Source organism: Thunnus maccoyii, chromosome 11 (genome assembly GCF_910596095.1).
Source record: "Thunnus maccoyii chromosome 11, fThuMac1.1, whole genome shotgun sequence".
Taxonomy (NCBI): Eukaryota; Metazoa; Chordata; class Actinopteri; order Scombriformes; family Scombridae; genus Thunnus; species Thunnus maccoyii.
The window spans coordinates 22932049-22958067 of NC_056543.1; the positions used below are offsets into that span (position 1 = coordinate 22932049).

The window sequence follows — 26019 nt, forward strand, 5'->3', positions numbered from 1 at the left end:
AGTGAGCTCCAGTGAGCCCGGCGGGCCGGTGTGTGAGACTGCACTGCAGAGGGCTTCTCCGGCATCTCCATCATTAAGCTCATGAGCAAACATTTCGTGAGCCAAATATACAAAATAGGCTCACTCAGACCAAAAAGCACAAACATTGATTCCCTCTCACACTGCGACACATACCATAACTTTAATTATTTATCTACTGCATCCCTGAATCTTTGTAGCCTATATAATCCCATATTCGACCGAATTTCTTTGCTGCAACAGTGGCAGGTGCTGAACTTCTCCGCCTTGAAGCCTTTGACTGGCTCAGAGCCTTTTTAAACTGATGAATATTACATCTCCTACAGCCGTAATTTTTCTAGAATAACTGCTGCAACTGTCCGACAGAAACCCAGAGTCACAGGCGATCAATTCATTGCCGCACTAATCGAAGAACCAGTTAAATTGAGGTCTGCGAACTTTATCAAATGGTCTGAAAAAGAACCGTGTTATGTCGGCAAGCCAAGGGGAAAACTGGCCTACCTTCAATTCGATTCCAAAATGGTACGACGCCGTTTGTCAGTCAGTGGGGAAGGCTTTGGACATCACAACTCCGGGTCAATAAAGAGAACACGTTTCCATAAAATGGGTGGAAGCCAGTGATAGTCTGTGTTTCAGCGAGGTCACCCATTCAGCCAATCGTCCGGTTTAAATCCAAACAGAATAATGGAGATCTTGTCTCTGTCCTTTGGGGAAGAAGTGCGCCAAGCGCTCTCCTACGCAGATGTGACTTTGCGCGCTTGAAATAAAACGGATGATGGGTAGAAAAAAATACTACTACAACCAATAAAAAATGTAAAGCAAAACGAGTGGGGGCGAAGCTGCCAAATGATCACCCCCCCTTCCCCCCAAAAAATCTGACACCTGACTTTTTACGCAAATCGTGCTCAATTACTAATCCTCTCCTGGGTGCTTGACCATCCTAGACTCACTGGTTTGGTGTGATCCCCACTCAGCCGCGCCGCGGTGGAGATGGGAAAAAGAAATGTATGGATAAAATGGTCAGATCCGATGGGGGGTTTCCTCCACAGCTCCGCTCTGTAGTTGCAATGCACACGACGAGAAGTATCTCTCCCCGGTCCTAGTGCACCACACACCGTCCCCTGCTGGCTCTAACACACGCCGCGACTGCACCTGCACTCAGTCATTTTCATCGATCAAACAGTGAAATGGATGAGGGGAGAAGACATTCCAGCAGACAGGTATAATTCAACTCAGCGCTTGAACGCTGAACAGAACGGGATGTGCAAAAAAAAGGGGTCCTCACTTGTCAGAAGCGAGTGAAGAGGGGTAAGGATGAGACAGAGAGAGAGAGAGACAGAGGGAGAGAGAGAGAGAGAGAGAGAGAGAGTAACAGAAAATGACAGAGGGACTAGTCTTAACATTGAACCACCACTTAGCCTATAATCCCGCATACTGCTGATGTCTCAGCCTTACATAAGAGCTTGGAATAAAGTCTGGAATCAAAGTCTCGTTTATGTTAAATGTTCCCACAAATGATTCAGTGCAATACATGTTCGATATGTTTTTGTTTGTTGTTTTTTTTTTTTTTACTTTTTAAAATACAACTTTAAATTGTTTTATTGCTGCCATTAAAAATGAGCAAATAGAGTTCAGGATACTGAGCTGAGAAAAAAAACTCAAATTAAATGAAATCATTCAGAGATCAACATGTTTGTAGTTGTGGCACAGAGGGGAAAACATGGTGGAGAGATGAGCAACATGGAGGAGAGATGAGCAACATGGAAGTCAAGCAAGTTGAATTTTTGAATTATGCAGTCAGCCAGTGATGAAAGTATTCTGTCAACAAATGTTTATGGTGTCTATCAAAGTGAAAGTGGATTCTTTAAACAAGACAAAATGGGACCACTTCTGATCCCGATTGTCTTACATTGTGCTGGTTTTCTATGGCCAGAGATATTTAAAAAACACAAGAACAAGCTACATTTGAAGCAATTTTAATGTGCTGGTATTAAATCCTGCTAGAAGTCCAACACATGAATGTAAGCATTGCAAGATAGATGAAATATGGGTTAATAGGAACCTATTAGGTTACCTGCTGTCCACTATAATCACTCCCAGAACCTGCTGCTGCTTTCTTTAAAGAGAGGGGGAGGCTCAGGTAAGGTTGGTGAGATCTCTCATGTAGCCTATTCATGTATGCAGAAATAAAATACACTTTTAATTCAGTCAGTTTGGAAGGTTTTCAAAACTCTGAAAGTATGATACTTTTACTTCTTTTCTGATGTGTTTTCTATTCCGTCACTGGCAGATCTACTAACCCATTTTGTGTGAGGTGAATTTAAGATTTACATTGCACTTTGATTTATCTGGAAGATTACAGTAAAGTGCCTCCAACCCTGGTATGTTATGTTATGAGTAGTTGTGCAGGTTTGTGTGGTGGAGAAAACAGTCCAAACTAGTACAAAAATCTCATGTCCTATTGAAGTTACCTTAATTACGAGTTAACGACTTGTAAATAGCATACATGTCAACCTCCAAGTCGTAATCACGACTGGGAAATTGGAATTTTTCTGAAAGCTCAGATATATCCAACTTGGCATTTTATAATAAAGAAATGCCATAAAACCAAGCAAACATGGATGCCTCACATCAGCCAAAGTCCATCATTCAGTGTAATTAAACCAAAATTCAGTGGATATAATGTACTTTTGTCAATGCACAGTTTTAAACCCTCATATGACCCACTCAGTTATCTTACAACCTTCCTGAGTTGTCAGATGATGTGAACACTCGTTCCCTCCCATCCATCCGACATAACAAGAGTGTGACATAAACTCACACAGGTGATTTAAATATGTTGGGTAATTAGACTTCCTCTCAGAGCTATGTGTGCATGTACAGACTGTGCTTGATAGACATCTCGCAAACTCTCCCGTTGGTTTTGTTGCACCTGTTGGACAAATTACATCTTTATCATTCTTATTGGGAGTTTGGTGACAAGACACGATTCCTTTCATAGCACCCGCCTTCAACCTGAGCTGGAGTCTAATTACAACATGAAAAATATAATGAATGATTCAGTTCTTTCATGAATCTTAACTCATGGCTTAGTATGAAGTACATAATTCAAGTAATTTCTGTCTGACAAAACGTGTTAACTCAGCTGAAATCACAAAAACACACACGAGATATGAACACTGTACTCCATGTCTTCCTATCATGTGCATTTTTTCTGTTTGAGGCTTTTAGGTTAACAATGTGTTTGAATAAAAATTGCTTTTCAATAATAGAAAATCCAAAACCAAGGTAAAGGATTAATTTGGGGATTTGAACATAAATCAGGACAAGACCAAACCAAACAAAAACTAAGCTGAGTATATTGGAACAGTTTTTATCACAGAGAGTAATAAGTCGATTTAAAAACCTCTATTTCTTGTCAGTGCTTGAAATTCACCACTCAGTAATTTATCTCAGTTATACATTAAAACTCAAATACATGTAGGCATATTTACAGATTTTTGTAGAGCATATAGTATCCTCTCACTCTTGTAAGTGATTCATTTGCTTCTGTATGTCTTCTATACTGTATGATGTCTATGCTGTTGATATCAGTAACTCTTCTAACCTCCTTTCTAAATATGTCGGGCTACAACAGAATCACCATAAAAGGAAATGTCGACAAATAGAACAACACAATACATTTAATTATTTAACAGTGCTGTGAGCACCCATTCACCTGTGCCAGCTTTCAAACAGCTATGGGCAGATGTGATTTAATTGCTCACATACACTAAAATCCGGGGTGTGATCCTCCATCATGTCAGAGCCATCACCTCTCTTTTGCACCTCACATATTACAAATAAACAGTTTTGCTGGAAGAGCAGATATGTAACAGCTGATAAAAGTCATAATTCATTCATATAAAGCAGCTACTGCACCCACATGCCCCACTGTAGCTTTTTGATTTAGACTTTTTTTTTAGTTTTGCTTAAGCCCTGATGGCATTTTGTTAGATATATGGTTCTGTGTGGTTGTTGTGTTGACTATGTTCATTTTTGAATAAACTTCAGTCCAAGAAAGCTGCTAAGAACATATCAACCCTTTTTAATTAAAGGTCATCGCAATTAAGAAGAGTCTGCAGATTTACATATTATCCAGCAGCAGTAAATTACTTACAGACAACAGCAATGGTGGCGATGATTTTGCAAAAAACAAAAGGAACAGAAAGGAACAGAAAATAAATGAATATCTCCATGAGTCTAACGGTAGCGTGAGAGCAAACCAGACACACCTGTGTGTTTGTGTGTCAGTGTGAGGATATACACCTCTCTTTTTATCAAATCCCATCAGGATCCGTGGCATCTGTGAACTAGAGGGAACAGAGAGGGCTGTCTTGTATAATCGCACTTGCCCAGGGCTCAGGAAACTCGTCACAGACGTATCTGCCTCCACAGTTTTTCCTTTCCGAGTATGAGTAGGTACCTGATAGTTGTAGATCGTGCAGAAAACATAAAGCCTGACCGATATGACATAAATCCTCCTCCTCATTCTCTTTAAAAAACTCACTCACTCACTCACTCACTCACTCACTCATTGCTGCCTGCTGATTATTCAGTAGATAAATGGTGCATGAGTGATGCCATAGAAACTGCTGAGAGATCACAGGACCCCATCACATCTTACTCCCACACTTCTTTTTTTCCCTGCTGCTGCTCCACTAAATAGCTCTGAACAGCAGCTTCTTTGACTTCGTTCGCAGCTTCTTTGTACAGTAACAGCTCTATATAAAAGCTCTTTTAAAAAAAAAAAAAGGGACCAACTTCACTTTAAAAAGCAATATCTTGAATAAGCATCATGTCCCACTTTCCCGCACAGACAGAAATAGACTTTGCATTAGAATGCAATCAGATAAAGAAACAATTAATTCCTTGGTACAAATTGAAACTAAGGAAATTAATGTGAATTCTCATTGGGACACAACAGATGTACCAAGGCGTGAAACATGAGGGTAACACAATATTAGACCGCACAAAGACAAGCTGCTCCTAACATGAAAGTCTTCAGTCTTTTCCTTCCTTCTTGAACATTTTTGAAGTTTTGATCTACGCTGTTGAAGACTTAATTTTCACACCACAAAGGGTGCAATTATTTTTGGTCAAATTATACAAAACTCAGTACATTCAAATCCACTATTGCATAGTGAATGAAATGAAAAGTGGATTCATGCATATGATGAGGGTGCCTAAGCATTATCTAAATCTCCAGTTTATCTATGAAGAACTGTTCATTTAGATTTGGACAGTAAACCCGCTATAACTGATTGTTTGGGGCACTTTAGTGCAACGCAGGAAAATATAAACACATATTATCACCTTATGACGTTATCATAGCAAATATGTTAGCAAACAGTTGCCTTTTTACTCATCCAGCAGACAAAGAACAACAATAGCCTTCATTTGGAGTTATAGTTCTGCCACCCAACTAATCTAAATCCAATGTTCACTCACTTTTGTTCTGTTTTGGTCCTCACAAACTCCTGAGAGGAATGTAGGAAAAGTTTTAGCCGTAAAACCAAAACCATGAATTGAAAGACGCTAAAATTCGCTATACCTGAGGGGAACTGCATAGTGCGGTGATAATTCTCTGTGGGTTTGTCACATTACATACATTACAGTAAATTTCATCCATTGTTAATATAAAAAAAATGTTAGAGCAACTTTAAATCTTCTCTGATGGGAAGCCAGTGAGGGATCCACTAGTGATGGCGCATGATCATATTTTCCCATTAAAGTAAGCTAGTTCTTCAGTTCAATGTTCCTTAATTTTGGACAAATAGAAAATAGCTAATCATTTTGCATGTCAGACTAACGAAAGTAATCTCTGCCTCTCATCAGTCTGTTTCCTTTATCTGTCATTTGTCTGTCTCCCTTTTAATCTCTTTTACTGACACACACACACACAGACACACACACACACATACAGGCACACAGACAAGCAGATGTTTCACAGAGTGTGCTGACTGATACATGCCCATTGCCTAATTGCAGGTTTATGGAATCTGCAGGTTGCGGGTGCCAAGCAGTTTCCAAGCGGATGCCAAGCGGGTGCCGCGACAGCAGGTCGTGACCTTCCTGTAATTGTAGAGATAATGCCATTTCCCCTGCTCATCTGGTATGCACATCTGTGCCAGCACAAAACCACCGACAGCAAGTGCGCACAATTGAAATGAAACCTGCACATATGAATGAGTCTATTGTTATCAGTCTCAGAGGTTTACTTTCCAAAATGCTAATTCAGTTTTCAAAAAACCTTCCCTTCATGACTGGTTTCCTCTCTCAACAGTTGATACTGCCAACATGTTACTCTGTGGCCTTGAAAAATACTGGGGATATCTTGTTCTTGATTATTTGAATGATTTGACTGATTCATCCCCTGGCTGGTTTCATCCCCCGGCTGTTGTGATCACCTCCCTTAGCGACTGGCACACCGCTTTCCTGATCAGAGTGGCATCTTTTGATATCACAGCGCCGTGACCTTCAAGCTGGACTGTCCAATACAGCCGTCTGCGATTGTGAGAGTGACATAGCATGTAAGAGAGAAATCAAATGTGAGTTTCATTTTAAAATGCAGAAGAGAGAGGAGAAGGTGAAGAAGAACAAGGAGACACAGGGGTGGTAGATTTAAAACAACTTGTTTGTCTGAGCTTTTACAAGAATGTACCACCTACTGCTGCATGTTGACAGTCTGGAAACACTCAACATTTAACAGCTATTGTGGTACTGTTGTGAGAACGCCTTGGGATATGGCCTATATTTTTGATATTTAAATGTAATATCTTTAAAATGCTCAATGCCAAAAAATAAATTAATCTTTCCTTCTGCTAGGGGTTCCAGTATATTTGGACATAAAATTACATTTCATAGCACTTTTCCTCTTTAACATCAGTCTCTCACTCCCTGATTGTTCTCATGACTGAGGTTGTTTTGTAACGGGAACTTACTTGAATAATCATTGTATTAGTCCAAGTTTTTTTTTTCTCCACTGCCTTGTTATTTTACTTTGTGCTGAGGGTTTGTGAGAAGCTGAAATAATGTTCATAGCTTGGATTCTTTCCGCATGCTGAGCACTGCTAAATATTTCAGCAGGGAACTAGATTTCCTCCCTCTGCAGCTCACCAACAAACCATCTCAAACCCACAGAAATGATCACAAGAAGTAAAAAAAAAAAAAAAAAAAAACAGTGAAAAGCAGAATATCTTCAAAACAGTGAGGAAGAGAGAGTAGGAAAGAGCTCAGTGAGTAGCACTCTGAAAGCTCTGCTGTAAAAATGGATTTGTGAGCCTGTGGTGAGAAAGCTGAGACACTTTGAAGGAGCGTAATGGTACAGTACACGTATCACACATACTGTAGATGCAAGTCTGATGGAAAACTGCACTGATGACAAAAAGTAATGCATGCACACTGACTTTAAACCACAAACTGATTTAGATTAACAACATTTTGATGTTGAAAATTATCAATGAGGAGCTAAACCACAAATAAATGTGCAAAAAAAGTCTAATTTCATCCTCTTGGTTCAAACCTCTTGGTGTTACAGCAGGAAGAGTTTGATGGTATATGGTTATGGTAAAAATCTTTAAACATTTTGACCTTGACAGAGATCCAGTTGGTGTTAAAATGTAGTCTATCTAAATGGATTTGCGAGTCGGAGTCAGTGTGCAAGCGTTAACTATTTTTCATCAATGCTGAGACACTTGTCAACATCATTAGCCAGTCTCATTAAGGTCTCCCATCTAACCTGAATTATACATCAAGCAGCCAATCCAGAGCCTGCATCCAGAGCTGTCACGGGAGCATTCCTCATGATTCCCACTTGAGGCTTTTCCTTTTAATCAGAGGACTGGAGCGGGATCAGCGTTTTTTTTTTCCATCCAAAGGAATACAGGGAAAGGTAGAAAGAGAGAGACGGAGATAAAGGGGGAAGAAAAGATAAAGAAAGAGGTGGGGGTGTGTGAATCCCACAGGTGCAGCAATGTAAAGTGTCATATGTACATGCTCTACTCTCACCCTCTCTTGTATTATCTGGGGCGTGTGTGTACATATGTGCTGTGGGATTTATGAAAAAATTCAAAACATGGTTATATACCTCTTGGTCCATTTTTAGAGCATGCCTTCCTTTCAACAAATCTAAAAGAAAAATACAAATGAAATATGTAACTCAAGGATGCAAATGTAAGTTTGAAAAATTCTACAAATGAAGGGAATAGTTTCATCAAGTGAGGTTAATTTCAAGACATTCCATCCTTATGTGAAACTATGTTTTTATATGAAAAGTCAACAGATAATTTTCCTACTTGAGATACTTGAGCTTTGACCTCAAGAGGTTCTTGATGTAGACAAACACTGATGCATCCACTTCCTGAGGTTATTATACCACCATGATACAAAATGGTCACATGTTTGCATTCTTTTTTTTAAAGTAAAATATGAAACAGTGGACACTAGAGTTCACTTTGACCACCTCTTTTTACAAAGGGGTTTTATGGGGTGGACAAATGAATACCAAAGTATGACAGATAAAAAAGGTTAGCGTTAGGATTAGTTACTATGGGACAAGTAAAGAGTTATTTGGACCTAATATTCAAGTCTCCATTTGGCACTTGGCATTTGTACAAGTTTGTAACATAATAATGTAAAGCATTTGAGGACTTTTGTCATCTTGCGTCTTCTATTTCTCTCTCTTTTAACACAAGGTTACATAACAGTCTTTTAATCACATACTGTAACTCCTTCTTAGAACATCAACTTTGTATGAAAACAACTGAACCCCCCTCCGGTCCCTCCCTATCGCCTCTGGTGTTCATTAACATAGAAATTGATGAGCCACAACTGATGCTCTAAAGCAAAGTTCAGACAGCAAGGTCAGCCAAGAATCAGTAATTAAGCCAATCCTTAAAGTGTGGCGGATCTGCTTATTAGTAGTGCAGGACAGGACTCATCCACATAGAACTGAAAATGGAAATAAAAATCCATCTCATTCCCGGAGACGCCCGCAGGACATCAGAGCTCAGCGTGTAAAACAATTACGGACTATTACGAAGGGCATGAAGGGGTGAAAGTGGACTCTGTCTCCTTGCCTCTAACTGCCTCATGTCCTGTCTTTTGAAGGACACAAAGGCTCTTTCCTATTGTGTGTTTATATATACATATATATATATATTTATTTATATATATATATGAATCTTTCTGTCCGACATTCACAGACACAGTTCCATCATTCATAAGAGACAAATGTCCTATCTAATGATATTGTTGTGTTTAGAGAAGATGTGAAAAACCTAAGCGGCTGCAGGCTCAATAAAACAGGAAATCAACCCTTTGTCCCAGCCAGAACAAGGTCTGGCCTCTGATATGTTTCTGAGATATGCCCAATTACCTGTCATTTCAAGCATAATTTGGGGGGAAAAGGTACAAGAGCTACAACCGCTACTAACTTTTCCCATCTGCTGGATCTCTCTTCCCTCTGCTCTCTCACATTAAACAGCAATAACAGAAAGTGTGTGAATGGTTTGAAGGACAAAAGGGGTGCTTTTAAGTGCAGTAGAGATGATTTATTCATTGTTTTAAGCTCCATTGTATCACAGGCCCTACCGCAGGTGGTACAGGCGGGCTAGATCTGCACTTAAATTGTCAGACAGAGGCGTAGGCAGGAGTGCTACACTCGCTCGCTCGTTTGTTCTCTGTGTATCTTCCCCTCTTTCTCTGTCTCTGTCATGACACTGCAGTATGAGCTTTGATGCTGATGTTAGGACATGAGGATGTAGCTGGGGATTTTCATACCATACATTAATTTCGCTTTTAGGCCCAAGGGCTCTAACTTGCCTGGTTCTCCCGTCGAAATACACTGCTGTGATTGCAGATTTAATCCCCTCTGACCCGTTGCATACTGCAGGATGGATAAACATAAAAACTGTGAATTACTGTATTTAGCTGGAATATGGAAATTCTTCACTTCATAAAATACCTCTAACATTCCTATTTTTACTTTTGTGCTTTAGTTAATTATCAAAGTATTAGGTCTTGTGCAAGGGCATAAAATAATTCTTATAATATGTCCACTTGTGCTTTAAGTGCATTTCATTTTGGCAGTTGGTAGTCTGCACTTTTTGTCCCTCCTTTGTTGACTCAAAAGGGGTTGAGTTCTGTACAAAACTGTCATGTGTATTCCCTCCGGGAAGGAAGTGTTGCTGTAACAGCAAAGAACAGCAGAAATACATTAAGAGCTCAGTGACAAAGCAGCAGGACACACAGAGCTGAATCCACCCACTCTATGCTGTAACAGGTAAAACTCAGTTCATGACATGAGGCCAGTTTGTTGTTATATAAATTCTCAGAGGGATGTTTGACCCCCTTTAACATCTTTTCTAGGAGACTCAGGGTCTGGTTACAATGTCTAATATCGAGTGCTATCATTTTTATTGGCAATATTTATGTAGGATTTAATGTCATTACAGTTTGACTCTATACTATTTTGTCCAAACAACCTTCAACCCAAGATAGAGATCTCTACTCCACTGCAGCCCACCTACAGTTCGGTTACACAATTTTAATTTTTGTACCAGTGAAATCAATCGATCAACATACCTTTATTCATTAATTTTATTACACGTCGTATGTAAGAAATATCCTGGTCTCAATTTGATATCATAGAATTTAATTTGTCCAAAATTAATTTAAAGCTTCTCTAATAACCCATTTGGAGAGAGAGAAAAAAAAGACAATATAGAATACTGTTTGAATCTTGACTGAGCTCATGTGCGTGAAACAAACAGTCCTGCGGAGACAGTACATGCAGTTATCCCTCTGTAAGCAGGAGAGCATTTGAAAACAGCTGCTGGAACATCTGCCGGCACAGTGTCACTCATGCATCAAGTGTTTCCTGTTCATTCTGGTCTAATGAGAGACAGGCCAAGGCACACTGTCAGCGCATCCAAGGCGCCACCTACAATTTCAACAATTACAGTGGTAAGAATAATCAATGACACTTCTCTTTGTTATTGTTCAGCAGCTTCATCATTGTGACACATGTCATGGGTTGCAGTCATTGTCCTGTTTGTCTGGAATGAAAAAGGTTGTGGTTTTGAAACAACAAACATTCAGGTTGTTGTCACCTAGTGCGTGTGTGACCATCCCAGTTGAGCTAGACAAAAGACAGTCAGGCTCCTCTGAGTGACCACTATTATATTCACCATCATTTGCTTTAAAGTGTACAAAATTGAAGCATTTATATTACATACTTTTGTACTCATCTTCAACACAAAAGCAGCCCTGAATCTAATCAGTTACTGTAGAAACTGGCTTCTTTCTGTCTGTCTTCAGTATAGGCAGGAAAAAACACACAACACAAAACAAAGACACAGACTGAGGCAGCGTCATGGAAAGGGAATGAGAACATGAGCATGGTGGAGAAGAAGAAGAAGAAGAAAGCTCCAAACAGCCACTGGTAACAACACACACAAAGGATAAATGCACACACAAAATCTGATGTGGTAGTGGAAGCAAGTTACTGAAGGTCATAAGACAGACTGAGAGAGAAAGAGAGAGAGAGAGAGAGGACAGGAGGAGAACAATATTAGCCTAAAGTGACAATAGGAGGAGTGTTAGATGCTTGCCGCTTCATCATTTTGCCGTGAATGATTTTGCATGAATTTGTGTGATGACTCACAATACGCCGTGATTGATTTGCTCTGCAGCAAAATGCTTATAATTAGTTACTGAAAGTGAAAAAAAAAATCCTAAAGAAACACACACAAAAACATGCGAATAACTTTCTTGAAAAAGTTAGTTTGCTGCTTGAGGCACTCTTCCTTTCCAAGTATCTGTATACCTACCTCATTTAAAGCTCTTCCATTCATAGTTATAACAAATCGGTCCATAATAGGTCAGCATATTAGGTACATGCTCTCTATATTAATGCATGTCTGGCTAGTCATGCTGTTATTGTTGTGTTCATTACGGTGGGATGGAAAGCTGGAGTGGGTGTGTCATTAGTAGTAAGCTGATCTGGAGTGAGGGAGCAGGAGTCTCCCCTGGCTCGCTCATGTCTGACAGCTGGAAGATTAGTATGAAGGATGTTCTTCATTTGTTAAGTGCTGATACTAATCCCATTTATCCACGTTATGAAGTGACACTTCGTCTTCATCCAGCCAGGGCCAGCGTCTCCAAGATCAACACAGACGGAAATTAAAACCAGAACCTGATGCCCTCATTCAGCCATCAGTTATTCATGTCTGTGCATCTGCTATCACAAAAACGTTTATTTTTGTTTTGTGTTCTTTTTTTGGAGCACACAGGTAAATACATGCACATACACACGTGGAAGTATGTGACTTTTGAAAGAATAAATACTATATGCTTTCTTTCGCAAATAAAATCTCATTCATAAATAATAAAACCCCCAGTCTGCTTAATAGAAAACACCCCCCAGCCCCACCCCACCCCCATCTACAAGCCCACATAGCTTTAGTTATGTACTGTTACCAATTTGAGTCTGTCCCTTTGTAATGTTCAACATCATTGGGAATATTCATCATGCTGTTCAGTGTATGATCCACTCACAAATTACAGTACAGACATTGTCATCGGGTAGAAAAAAAATCCACCCTGGAGAACACTAATGTGGGGGGCGCTGTCACTGCACCTCCTCTGAATCAGACTTTACACAAAGTGCCCCAAAACAACGTATGTTTATGTTCAAGACACAAATACCTTTAGCTTTCATTTAGAAGCAAAAGAGGAAGTGTTATAGTGTTTTACATTTTGGAGATTATTGCTCCATCAATAAGATTTGAAGATTTATAATAGCTTTGACGTCTGCCGTGTGAGTATTGAGTGGCAGCTGTGATTGACAGTTCACTTACCTGCTGCTCTCCCCACCTCCGGTACTCGCACTGAGTAAGACTATGGTCGCAATAGTGCAGTTAGGTTTAATGTTACTTGACTACAATACCTTCCCTGTTAGCACAATTTAGCTTAAGTAGCGTTAGCTCCACTGGCTGCGTTTCCAGAGCGTGACAGGCAACACCAGGCGCTGCATATTCAGAAGCTGCAATGCAAAACAGTCAGTGACATCACACCTTGCTTTGTCCATCTTTATATACAGTCTATGGGTGGACGCTATGCTGTTTATTCCCTGTTTTCTAACTACAGTCTATGTGGGCTTCTTTTATCCATGATCACAGTGTTTCCTTTACCTTAACAGAGTAAGTTTTTACCAAACCATGATCTTTCCCTAACAAACAACAAGTAGTTTTTGTGTCCAAACCTAACCCAACCTTAATCATACTGGTGTCAGCTCAGAAAACAGTTTTTGAAACAGTAATTTCTAACAGCTTCGGATGGCACAGACAAACCGTGTCATCCTGTTGATAGCGGCGTCAGATCAGAAAACACTTATGTGTGTTGTTTTGGAAGACAAGCATCATATTTTGTCATTTCATTTGTAATCTGTTACTTTACATAATGTGTTGTTGTTAATGCTAATAATTAACCATTGTTCTGTAATTGTTGCTTGTGGCCGCAGATGCTGCTGTTCAGAAAAAGTTGCGTTGTCTCATCTTTGGCACGGTGGAAAGGAAAATACCATATAATCTGCTGAAACAATTAATCCACAAAAGCATGTACTCGCAGTCTCTCCAACGTGACGATTAAGTTGCTTCTCTCTGTACTTTTGTTAATTCAATACTTTTGGCTTTTTATCTGTATCTCAAACAATATATGGCTTGAAATTAGAGGACATCGATTTGGGCCCTCCCTTGTAACTGGACACATTTTATAGACTGGACAGTTATCATGAGATACATCTATAATAAAAACAAGCAAAAGCAAACACATAGAAATGCAGAAACTAAACGATGCTGTCATGGCTGTCAAGAAAAAACAGCAGAGCATCCATTGTTTCAAACTGTGTATGTTATAGTTCCGGAGGGACCATAATATTGAAGCAACAGAGGGTGCTGAGATGGTGGAGGTGGGTTCATAAATAGTCTTGTACTCTGATACTCTTGTACTCTGACATACTGAGCTGGCTGAGGAGGTTTGCAAGGCTGCTGAACTTGGAAACTCCTTAGTGAATGAAAGTTCAGAAAGTGGTAAGGCACTCCTCCACTTGGCAGCCCACACAGCCAAGCCTTCACTTACATTTTATGTAACAATAGATGGAGAAGAATAGAGGCAGAGAGATAGAGAGGTGGCAAAAGACAGAGGTAGGAAGAGAAAAAGATGGAGTCACAGAAAAGAGAGGCAAACGTGTATATATAGAAAGAATGAATAAGACACACACTCACATTCCCAAACCCTAAATAGCATGAATAAATCTTATTGTTGAGGGCATTTGTGAGAAAAAAGCCACTTATACTGTAAGCATACGGCTGGCATTATTCTATATTTTCCTTAATGCTGTCAAATCCCATGAAAGGCCAACAATGTGTTAGTCTGTCTCTCACATCTTCCTATTGAAGATTTACTTTTGTAGAAACAGGTCACAAATATAGTTTATATAGGGCTCAGTAATTCCCTGAAACAGCTGGGCAGCTGGTGTTTAGCAAACATCACTTAAACAGGAATTGTGCATTTGTTGAAGACTTCAGCCACAAATAAGTACATGTCAGTGAGAATTAACAGCAGAAGAATGGCATGGGAAACTCAAAATAGAGTCTACATGTTCATCATGAGAAAGAGACACATCATCCAGTGCAACATATGGCTGAATGATGTGTTTTTATTAGTTTCTGGACAACAATGGAGCTCTATGCCACAGATGAATAAGCTCTATCAGCCTTTAGCTACACAGACAGTACTGGTTAGTAGGATTGATCCATTGTTAGTTTTAGCCCTTTCATGAGATTTATGAACAATAAGAAAAAAAATAGTATGTTACCAGCGGCCCCTTTAAAAGAAGAAGAGAACTGCCAATTTAAGATGACATACATGTAAGAAATAAGACACAAGAGGCACATAATGAACATCATCTCCCCAAACACAAGCATTCAGGACATGTCCTCAAGAGATGAGCTGAGGATTTATGAAGACACGGGTCTGGTCATTTCCAGAGAGAAACCACAGTTATTGGAAAACTCGGTGTGTGTGACACACACACACACACACACACACACACACACACACACACACACGCACACATAGCCTAAGCGGTGAAAGGAGTGTTGGGATTGGGCTATATGCCAGGAAGCTCTCTGCCTGGAGAGATAAACTTTTCTGGTCCTGGTCTTTCCACTTACTCATCAAACAGCTCTAATGATCCCACTGTGAGTGAAGTGAGGTTGTATGTGTGTGGTAGGAGGTTAGGGGGATACACTGGAGATACACTCGAAGTGGTAGCAGTGTGTGTGGTGAAGCCAGGTCCACACCAGTGTTGGGCAAGTTACTTGAAGATTGTAATTAATTACTGATTACATATAACTCATTGTAAAATTTATTACATAATTACATTACTTTATTTATTACTCAGCAGCAAAAGTAACTCGTCACATTACTTGTTACTTTAATTTCGTTACTCAGCCATCAGCTCCGTCAAAATTGCCTTTAAACAACTCAAAATCCTCCACACCCATATGCTGGAATTACCATGAGTCACATTTCTCCTCCTCTGGAGCGTCAGAGTCCACGGTGATATCACCCCTCCGTTAATCACAGTAAAACAGTGAGCATGCCAGTCCCCAAGTGTAAAAGTAATGGAGAGTTACTGGGATTAGTAATTATAAAATAATTACTGAATTTAAAACTGTAATCCCTTACACTACTTGTTACTCAAAAAAGCAATAATATTACTGTAACACGTTACAAGTGCGTTACTGCCCAACACTAGTCAACACAGGTGAAAAAACTTGGATTCAACGATTCTGAATTGATTCATAAATGTTCTTTTTTTTGTAATTATGGAACAAAATAGCCACATACAGAGCGCACTTGCTGTAATTCATCTTCAAAGAAGGCAAATGTTTGGGTGTATTTTGGATTTAATACAGTTAGTTAATAATAAGCTTGGTAAGATGAAGGTGAAGTATTTTGTGAATACTTTGTACCTCATTACCAGAGACTAACGTTAGCATAGCACTGAACTCCAGCATTAATAAATGAGAAAAATTAACTTAGCTGCAGAACAGACAGATCATACTGTCTGTATATCTTCCAGCCATCTGTGGCTGCATATTTTCTTCTTCTTACTTGCCGTTCATAGTAGAATCATGAATCATAGAATAATGCTGCCTTTCTCTCTTTTTGTCTACATTAGGCTTATTCAAGATGAGCTAGGTGCAAAATTGGTCACCGGCAATCACCGTCAAAGCATTCCTATTACAGTAGATTTCTGTCCGATGTGATCCCAACTTACTCTGATGTCATGTAAATGTAGCAGCGATAACCTGATAAGATGAAGGTGGCTGCAGTTGCTCTCCACTGACTGCAAGACCTCAGGGAATGGTGGGAAACACCTGGCTGTCACATGATCTAAGAGCGAATTGGCTCAGCTGTTGGATCAACAACATGATGTTTTATAGAAACTGTTTGTCTTCTGTTTAGTTGGAGAGATTTTTATTTTATTAGTCTGTCCATGTCAAAATACACAAAGTATCATAAATGCAAAAGATAAGCTAAAAACCGCTAAGTGAGGAAGGTTTGTGATTCACAAGTCAAACAACCCAAACTCATTAGAAATTGACAAAATACCATAAATAATTGCAAAGACAGCCATGAACTAAAAACAAAAAGTCCCTTAAAATGCCAAAGGTTTACCATTCAAGAGTCAAAAAGCCTCGGGGAATACTCTTCTTTTAAAGCATTCAGGTTAAAACAGAGCTGTCTGAACTTCCTCCCAGAGGGCATTTCCTCAAAGAGGGGAGCTGCTGGGTGAGAATCATCTCTCTCGATGTTCAGAGCCTTTTGGTGGAACTTTATAAATTGCAGTAGTCAGACTACTGAAACCACACGGTGATAGAGAAAGTTAGCACACTTTCTACAACAGATGTGTAAAACTGAACTACAGCTTTCAATGAAACACCAAATTTGCAATATGCTTCCTCAAAAAAATATATTCTCTAACTAGCCAAGAAATATAAACTCCTTCACACTATCGACTGGTTTTCCAACAATTTTAAGATGCAGTTTCTCATCCTCACATCTCCTGAAATCTATGATCATCTCTTTAGCCATCGGCATGGCAACAGAAAACTAACATTGATCTCCTGTGCTAAAGTCCAGTGTTTTGTTGACCCATCCATTCACGCTGACCTCCTCCCACAATAACATCACCTGATTTCCTCCTTTGCTCCAAAGTAAACTACAGCTTTGTGACTTGTGGGGCACTTACTGAAACAACTGACCTGTTGTTTTTCTTGAGAGGACAGTTATCAGACACATCATGTACGACAAACAAAGCCTAACTATTTTAACAGTGTCGTACACAGAATTCTGTATGTGCTGGCAGCTTGACTGCGCATCCAGGAGTCAATTTAATAGCAGCACCACTGACTATCTTCAAGAGGGGTGAGTTGTCAGTCCTTTACCGCTCAACCTTCTGATGCACCATAGGTTTGCAAAGTGGTATTGAAGAGCGGCGTCATGGTTTCCAGTGCATGGAACAGAAACATTGTCTCCACGGAGCCCTAAAAATAGGTCATGCTCTGCTCTCTGATCTACTCCGCACTGTTACATAAAATACACTCCACTCTGCTTTGTAATAAATCCCTTTTTCTTTCCCTTACTCTAACACAGACATATAGTACACAAACTGAATCTGCACACTTACGGCGTACTGCTGTACTCCTTATCAAGACCCAATAGATGTGAGGATTTCAAGCCAGGACTTAAGAGACAAAAGGTACTATTATGCTTTTACATTACCGGTTGGCTTAAGATGAGGTCATTATTTAGACTTAAAAATAAAGCAGTTATGTCTCATCCAAAGTACAGAAGGTTATTGAAATGCATTATCCATTTGTGCAAGGTTATGCAATACAGTTTTCATTTGAGGTAATAGGATGATGTTAAACATGGCTAGTCAGGGTGATGATGAATTGTGCTGATTGCTTTCAGGGTCATGATGTGAAGCAGTTCTATGTTTTTTTTTTGCAGACCACAACAAAGGTAGTGCACCACTGCTCTTTGTAATTCTCTGCCTCTTTTTCCATCATTTGCTTTCTGTGCCGCAATCTTTTCTTGTCTATCAGTCCTATTTGCCTTCGCTCACATAGGGCTTATACACTAATCACAAACATAATTGGTGATAATGCCATTGTTTGTTTTCAGATGAAAGCAGATGAGATGAGAGACCAGCTTAATGCGAAAAGATCATCTGAACCCTTTAACCTTTTCTATTGATTCCTGAGCAACATGACGCCCATTGACTATCAACACTCTGATAAACAAACACAGTTTGACACCCTGGAACTGAAGTACAGAGGAATCTTCTTACATAGAGTTTACGTATAAATTACTGCTGTTATTGTGTAATCTCATCTGCATGGGGTTGACGTGTAACAACCTTTGCAAATTTGCTAGTTATTTAGATGTCATCCATCTGCAGTAGCCAGTCAGGAAACATTATTGAAAATGTTTGCATTTCTTCAAATAAATGCCTTTCTTTACTTAAAACATCCATGATATTTAAATTCTGCCCTCTTTCACCATTGATTGATACTCTCCAGATCATGGTTTAAGTTGAAATGAGTACTTCATTAAGGTTAGAGGACCTTTGTCGTCATGGTTACAATAATAAACACATGGTGCATCCTGTATTTTCTTGATAATTATGTGCTGGACAGTGGTGGAAAGTAACTAAGTACATTTACTTAAGTACTGTTCTTAACTACAATTTTGAGGTTCTTGTACTCTACTTGAATATTTTCATTTGATGCTACTTTATACTTCCACTCTACTACATTTCAGAGGGAAATATTGTGCTTTCTACTCAACTACATTTATTTGACAGCTTTTGTTACTGTTCAAATGAAGATTTGACACAATGGAACAAGCTTTTAAAATCTAACAAATTGTTAAAAATGAAACCAGTGGTTTGTTGTATTGTACAGTTTTAAACATAAATGTTAACATTTGATGCAAAAGCAGTGTGTAGTCGGGGTCACATTTCACATGTCTATGAGTTGTTAACAGCTCCACCAAATAGTGATTTTTCCCTCTGAACTTCTCACATGGTTTCATTTCAATAAATGTTCAAATGATCCAATATTTCACCAAAAATCAAAGATTAGAGAAAAAGTCCAAAAACTGAGAACAGATTTGTGTATCAGAACTTTGTTTTTTCTTCTTTCCTCTCCCATTAATCATCTCACGACCCCTCAGATTTATCTGGTGACCCTTTGGAGGGGCCCAACCCCTAGGTTGGGAACCACTGGACTAAAGCTAACTGTATATAAAGTAGTTGAAACTAGCTCCACCTCCAGCAGATACAACAGTAACATGCTGCTTACACACTGATGCTTCAGTATTAATAATCTAATGATGTCATATATAATAATAAATCAGTCAGAGGGACCAAACTTTAACTACATACAGAGTATTTTTACATTACTTAAGTAAAAGTACCAATACAGCAAAGTATCTGAATACTTAGATCTCCCTAATTTGTGCATTCAACTCGTACAGATCTAAGTGTGAGGTATACTTCTTTTGGCTCTTAATTTGGGGATAATACAGTGAGTATTCAAACCTACACACTTTCATATATGCACTGCACAAAAACAAACAAACAAAAAAAAAAACATAGAAATGCTCCTAACCAAGGCTGAGAGATAGATTTTCAAAAGCGGACTAATATAAAAGCTTGTTTCTATAGATATGTGCAGTATTGCCACGTGTTACATGTTGTCCTGATGACCCAGAAGCAGGAAGCCAGTTAAATGATACCCCTCCTGAACCCCCAAAACTCCTTCATACCCAGGCAACCGCTTCCTCACCACTGCTCTTCCTCATTTCTCACCACAGGTTCGATTAGCTGCGTACGCTTTGTTCTGACCCCCTGGGGCTAGTCGTACTGCAGGGTACCTGTGTGTATGCGAGTGTGCGTATGTGTGTGTGAAAAAGAGTGAGTGAGTGCGGTGCAAGTGTAAAGAGTCTTTGAAAAGTGAGAGAGAAGATAAGGGGAGCCAGAAACAGACAAACACAAGAATACCAAGAGACATAATACACCTGTGCTGTTGAAGTCATTTTACCCAGAACGGTGAGGCCGATGAAAAGTTTTCGAGAGAATACGATCACTGCATAGAAACAACGGTGTAAGGATCAAAGGATGTGAGGAACGGGGTATACATTTATAGCAACCTCTCACCCTTTATAAGTCATCTGTATGTGTGATGGGTGCCTTTCTCACAGGTTAAAGAAAAAACCCAAAAGACCAAAAAGACCAACGAATAACCGTTGTGTTTTTGTAGCACTGTTCTTAAGATCGTTCGAATCTGTACTGAATGTTCAGAGTGAAACAGCTGCCATGTAATCGCATATCTTGTACCAGTGTGTGTGCAGCTGATGTAATAACTTGTAAGAGTAAGTGTTGTTTACTGGTGATATTGTTCACGCACTATCTGCATGCGTGTCATAGGAAGATATACTTACAATTAGTTCCTATCCTGAGATGCCTTCAACAAACGACAAGTGAATGCAGTCGCATGTGTTTGTACAGAAATGTGTCATTTTTGTAATCTTATATAAAGAGTGTGTGTGTGTACATGTGGAAGCACATGTATGTAATGTATCTTCAACTGATACAGCCATTAGAGTAAATCATGCTGTGTTTAACCGCCTGCAAAGACATTGGTTTTTTGCTCTATAGAGTCATTGAGGATTTCCATTAATGCTAAAGGTAAACTGATTTACATGAGCCATTAGTTAGGAATGTATTAATTGATCTATTGTTAATCAATCAGGGATTTGTGGAATTTAATGCTTTAAAATGCCTCAAGTGCTTTTCCATACAGTAAAAAAACTGCTCTCCAGTCAACACTTATATATTACACAATATACAATCATGTTATCACACACTGTAATCTATTTATAGATTGTTTCATGTAATGTATAAATCCCTTTTTTGTCCATTGAAATATCTATTAATGAAGGTCATCATCATTTGATATGTTTGATGTATTGTTCAGTTGATTTGGAAAAGCTTTTTACTAATCCCAGTGTTTTGCCCAGCTAAATATAAATGAATGAATTGCTTTAGAACAACCTGCAAGACCCCAAAGTCGTCTATAATCTCTGTTCACAGTGAAGTGTGTGAGTCAGTCACCAGTACACAACTCATGTATTACACAAATATACTGTTATTAAATATATATATTTCTATATTTATCTTTTTCTCGTAATATTAGTGCAATACTTGTACACTGTGTGTGTGTGTGTGTGCTTGTCGCTGTATTCATTTCAAATCATTTCTCAGCTTTTATTCTCATCTACTCTTAAGAAGAGAGAAGAGCCCTTCTCTGACTGTGTTTGACAGAAGGATAATGAGCCACTATGCTTTGCAATACACACACACACACACACACACACACACGCACACACAGCAATTTCATCTCTGTGTCCGTCACAATGTCGTGCGCCCTGTATGATTACCAGGGACATGTGATTAATAACCTGTGTTCATGGAAACCTCCTGATGCTAGTCAATATGTCCAATATTAGAATAAATGGGTGTCAGACCACACATTAGGACCACTCCTCAGGCCACATCTCATTAATAAGAACCCCAGCACATAACACATTGACCACCACCGCACACAGACCAAGGCAAAAACATGGACAGGCCTGTAAACACACAGAGACATTTGCAGACAGCAAGGCAGAATACCACACACAGACACACACAGAATCATTACTTAAGATAATGTTGTATGCCCTTATAGATGTTGGCTCCCAAGAAAAGTTTGCTTAACAACACTAACAACACATTTTACTGCAATATTCTCTCAGCACAAGATATTTCAATTTATTGCTAATTCATCATAAGTAAAAATACCTTGCCCTCTGTCGTCCCTGCCCGGTGTGTATTCTGTAAGATAACGATAGCTCTAAATATTTTATTATATTTTGTTAGTTATATTAAACTGAAGTTTATAAATGCTGCCACAGTACCATCAATGTTAGCTAATGTTAGCTAAGTTAGTAGCTTACCTTTTATTGCCTAACCAGACCTTAACCAGATTGTCGCATCATGAAACGTATTTATTTTTCGACAGTGATTTGGATGATTTTAGATGGACAAATGATACTGCGATGATAGGAGCATCAGATCAGGCGTTCTGGAGTGCACAGACCAACAACGTGTTTTGCTGTTAAATTTGACAAGCAACAAGGGTCCCAAACCAGAGTCGAATCAGGGAGGTTGTGGTTATGTGGCATGCGCTGTAACCATTCAGCTACCACGACGCTCTGCAGAGGTTTTATTTACTATATCAAAGTTGCAGTAAAATATTACCATACTGTAATATTTTACCTGCTATGAATTATTTCCCAAAATGCCTTGCATATCTACATTAACATACTGTATAAAGCTCCTGCGGTAAGCACTGTTGATAATACAGTATTGCTTTATAAAACAAAATTCCCTGGCAGTGATTACTATGTGCAGTATGTAGGCTACTTTATGACAATATAGTGCAACACTCAGCTTTTACTTTCTGTCATGGGTAATTCATTTTTATCAGCAGATGAGGCAAAGGTCATTTAAAACAAGGGGAACTTGGTATTTTTGTGTTAAAAAATGACAGTCCATTTTGTCAGCCGCTGGCACAACACAATCGGCTCTCTCAATCATCCCTAAAGCAGAGAGATCCACACCATGCTGTGTCCTCTTTTGTTGGAACATGGCCTTTATATAACTTAATGCACAGCCTACATTTGGATCGGCTGATTCATTCAACTAATTTACATTTTCCCGATGACCTTCCCTGCTCTCTCCAATCCCACGCATTCCTAAATACAGAGTGCTGTGTCCACACATACGTAGGACAATAGCAGAGGAGAGAAGGGGCGGCCCTGAAGTCTCTCTCAAAGGCATGCATGCAGATGTGTACGGGAAAATGTGATTGTGCATACTTAACATTGATGCTATACGTGAAGACGGCCATTTTCTGCTCATTTGTCAAAGCAGCACTAATCACTTTCATGGGCCTTACAACATCTCATTTCACAGCATACTTCAGAGGATGTACACACATCTGTGTCATGTGCATCATTTCTATGCACCACCAGATGTGTTTCATGCTCCATATGTATGTTATCTCTGCTGGGCCAGCCTGGCAGAGCCTTGTCATACGCTGCGTGCGGATAGATGGAGTAATCCCTGATTGTGTAGGTGCGGATAAGTTCCAAAAAGTGTTTTTGTCTTCAGCTTCATGTGACGTGTGAAATCCTTTTCTGGTGACATGCTTTTTTTTTTTCTCCTTGTGGTTTTCCATGTTCTGTCTTAACCTTTCCTCCCTCCCTCTTACCTTGGATTTTCTCTCTCATGCCTGTATGATCTTGTGACATACAAACTCGTTTCTCTATTCTTGCCTCTGTGCCCTTGCTCTCTGAAAATCCCACCTTCCTTCTCTGCGCTCTCTCACTTCGCACTCCACTTCTCTTTTTTGTTTTTTCCTCCAAAGCTACTCAGCTGAATCCTTTCCATTAGAGACTGTGAGAGGGAGATTAGTGTTGTATCAGTTTGTGTGTGTGGGTATGTGTATGTGTGTGTCTTTTGGGGGTGGAGGGCCGGGAGAAAGGATTTCCAAGGCTTTCTTAGTAACAGTAAGAGGACAACCAGGAATACCATCATAGTCTAGAGGGGTTTGAGGGGGATGTGGAGAAGCCCGAGATGCTTTATTTGTATCTAAAGTGGCTGCACTCATTTCATATCAGCTCTGTAACACTGTGTAATGTTTCTCATATATATGATCATGTTCTGTAGTCATCAGGCTCGATTGTTCTGCTTCTGCTCAGTCGAGAAAACCAATATACTGTATGTGTGCATAGGAAAGTAGACACAAATGCACATGCATGCAAGTACACAAGTCACAAACACAAGCGAGTTAATTCACAGGAACCGAAGCCTTTCTGCATACACATACACATGCATGCTTCTGCATCTGCAGGGGCCATCAGCCATGAGACAAGCGTGTTGCTTAGAGACCAAGAGGTCACCCACACAACAGAGATCACACAAACCAGGTGTGACATCTGTTCCAGTGTGGTGGCCACAGCCAACGCTGGAGCCCTGCCTGTTTGGAACATGCAAATGTAGAACACCCTATGATTGTTCAGAAAAAGACACCTAACAGTGAATACATTTGGAGACACCATAAAGCCTTCCTTTTCATGCATTACTGGTTGTATTTCCATATCACACTGACATCACTCTACAGTAATTGTGAATGGTTATTTGATTTATTGTGTTTTATCACTTTCTCATTTGAGGATTATAATAATAATAATCAGGCAACCAATAATGTGATGTATGATTCTCTGAAAAAATAATTTCCTTTAAAAGGTTGTGCAAGTAATTTCTCACATTTTTGCAAAATAAAATCAATCAGTGTGTTTCTATCAACTACTGTTTACCACATACAATTTATTACATATAGAACATAATATAATTACAAAAGAATGTGACAAAATTACACTATTGATAAAGTTATATGTGTACACACACACATATATATATATATATATATTATAAAGCAATTATGACATATCACTCCATTTTATTGCTGCCTCCCACCTGATTGTCATGTAGTCTTTGGTGATTTTATCAGCTGCTACTGTATGTCGGTAGAGACGGGGTGAAACGCAAGGGTCCCTGTCTGGACTTGAAGGTTTTTTTGTTTTGGCATGTTTGCCTTTATTGACAGGAACGAGGGGAGAGAAGGAGGGGGGGTTTGACATGCAACAAAGGTCCTTGGCTATTAGGCTACTTTAAACCAAGGCTGTCACAATGTGGTGGGTTGCAGACCTGTAAGAGTGAGTGGCAGCAAAAATTTGTTTCCATCAACCTTTACTGCATCTTCTCTTTTTCAATGAGGGAACTTTTTCACCACAGTCAAGCATAAAAACCTGCTTCCTTTCAATGCATATTGTTTTATACAAAAATTGTAAATGTGCACAAAAAAACATGGGTGGGAATACAGAGAAGTAAAAACTGCAGACTTGAGGACTCCCTACTCAGTGGGAGTCCCAGCTACGGGACTCCCACTGCGTCGGACTATTGTCGCAATATTTAAAGATTCCCTCCAGACATGTATTAAGACATATAAAAATACTCTGCTAGGAACAATAATGTGTGTCTGATAGGGTTTTTCCATTAAAAAAAGTATAATTACCATGATAAAATCCTTAAAATGGCATTTACTCCTCCCTCAATAAAAATCTAGAATCTATAAATATGCAAATATATTTCATTTCAGAAGTTTAAGTATTGGACACAAGATATCTCCTATTTCATTGTAAAGTCCATTCTCAGTGTAAGTGCACTGGAGGCTTCAAGTTTCCAAATCACACGTGTTTAAGTTGCAAACTGGACCACGATTAGCTTCCAAACTAGATGTGATGTCACAAATCATGTTCGTAGGCCCCGTAGACTTGAAGTTTAATGGTATTTGGTTATGATATCTGCCCTGTTAGCAAATTTAGCTAAAGGAGCTAATGTTAGCCCAATTGTGCACTAGTCAGTGTTCCCTGTAAGCTAGCTTTGGTCTGAGGTAGGGGGTGTGTTTCCAGAGCATGAAAAGCAACACCACACATTCCTTCATTGGGAGGTCCTGGCTCCAAACAGAAAAGATGGCACCGGCCGTAAGCAGCAACCAACTCTGGGCTTCAAACAGCTCCAGCGCAAACCAATGGGTGACGTCACACCTCACTACATCCATCTTTATATACAGTCTATGATAACATCTCAGAGTACAGCTGAGGCTGAGGGGAACTTGGTCATAAGTTTTCGAAGTATCCTGTCATGAA

At 39.4% G+C, this 26019-nt stretch overlaps 1 protein-coding gene and 1 long non-coding RNA gene across 10 annotated transcripts in view; one reads left to right on the plus strand and one right to left on the minus strand.

The window, feature by feature from the left end:
* Positions 1-26019, minus strand: part of il1rapl1a (interleukin 1 receptor accessory protein-like 1a) — a 277030-nt gene that overhangs the window by 161211 nt on the left and 89800 nt on the right. The window contains exon 1 of one of the 7 annotated variants that reach the window (XM_042427082.1): positions 520-1068. The exons of the other annotated variants lie outside the window; for them this stretch is intronic. The gene's annotated coding sequence lies outside the window, so the exon portion shown is untranslated. Of the gene's footprint in view, positions 1-519; positions 1069-26019 lie in introns of those variants that run through there. 7 annotated transcript variants of the gene reach the window in all.
* Positions 10877-18807, plus strand: LOC121907485. Of its 3 annotated transcripts, XR_006098887.1 has the most exons (5): positions 10877-11025; positions 11380-11503; positions 17788-17893; positions 18109-18159; positions 18322-18807. It is a non-coding gene; the product is annotated as an uncharacterized LOC121907485 (long non-coding RNA). The 3 variants fall into 3 exon arrangements; XR_006098888.1 differs by lacking the exons at positions 10877-11025; positions 11380-11503 and adding an exon at positions 16406-17559; XR_006098886.1 differs by lacking the exons at positions 10877-11025; positions 11380-11503 and adding an exon at positions 17570-17688.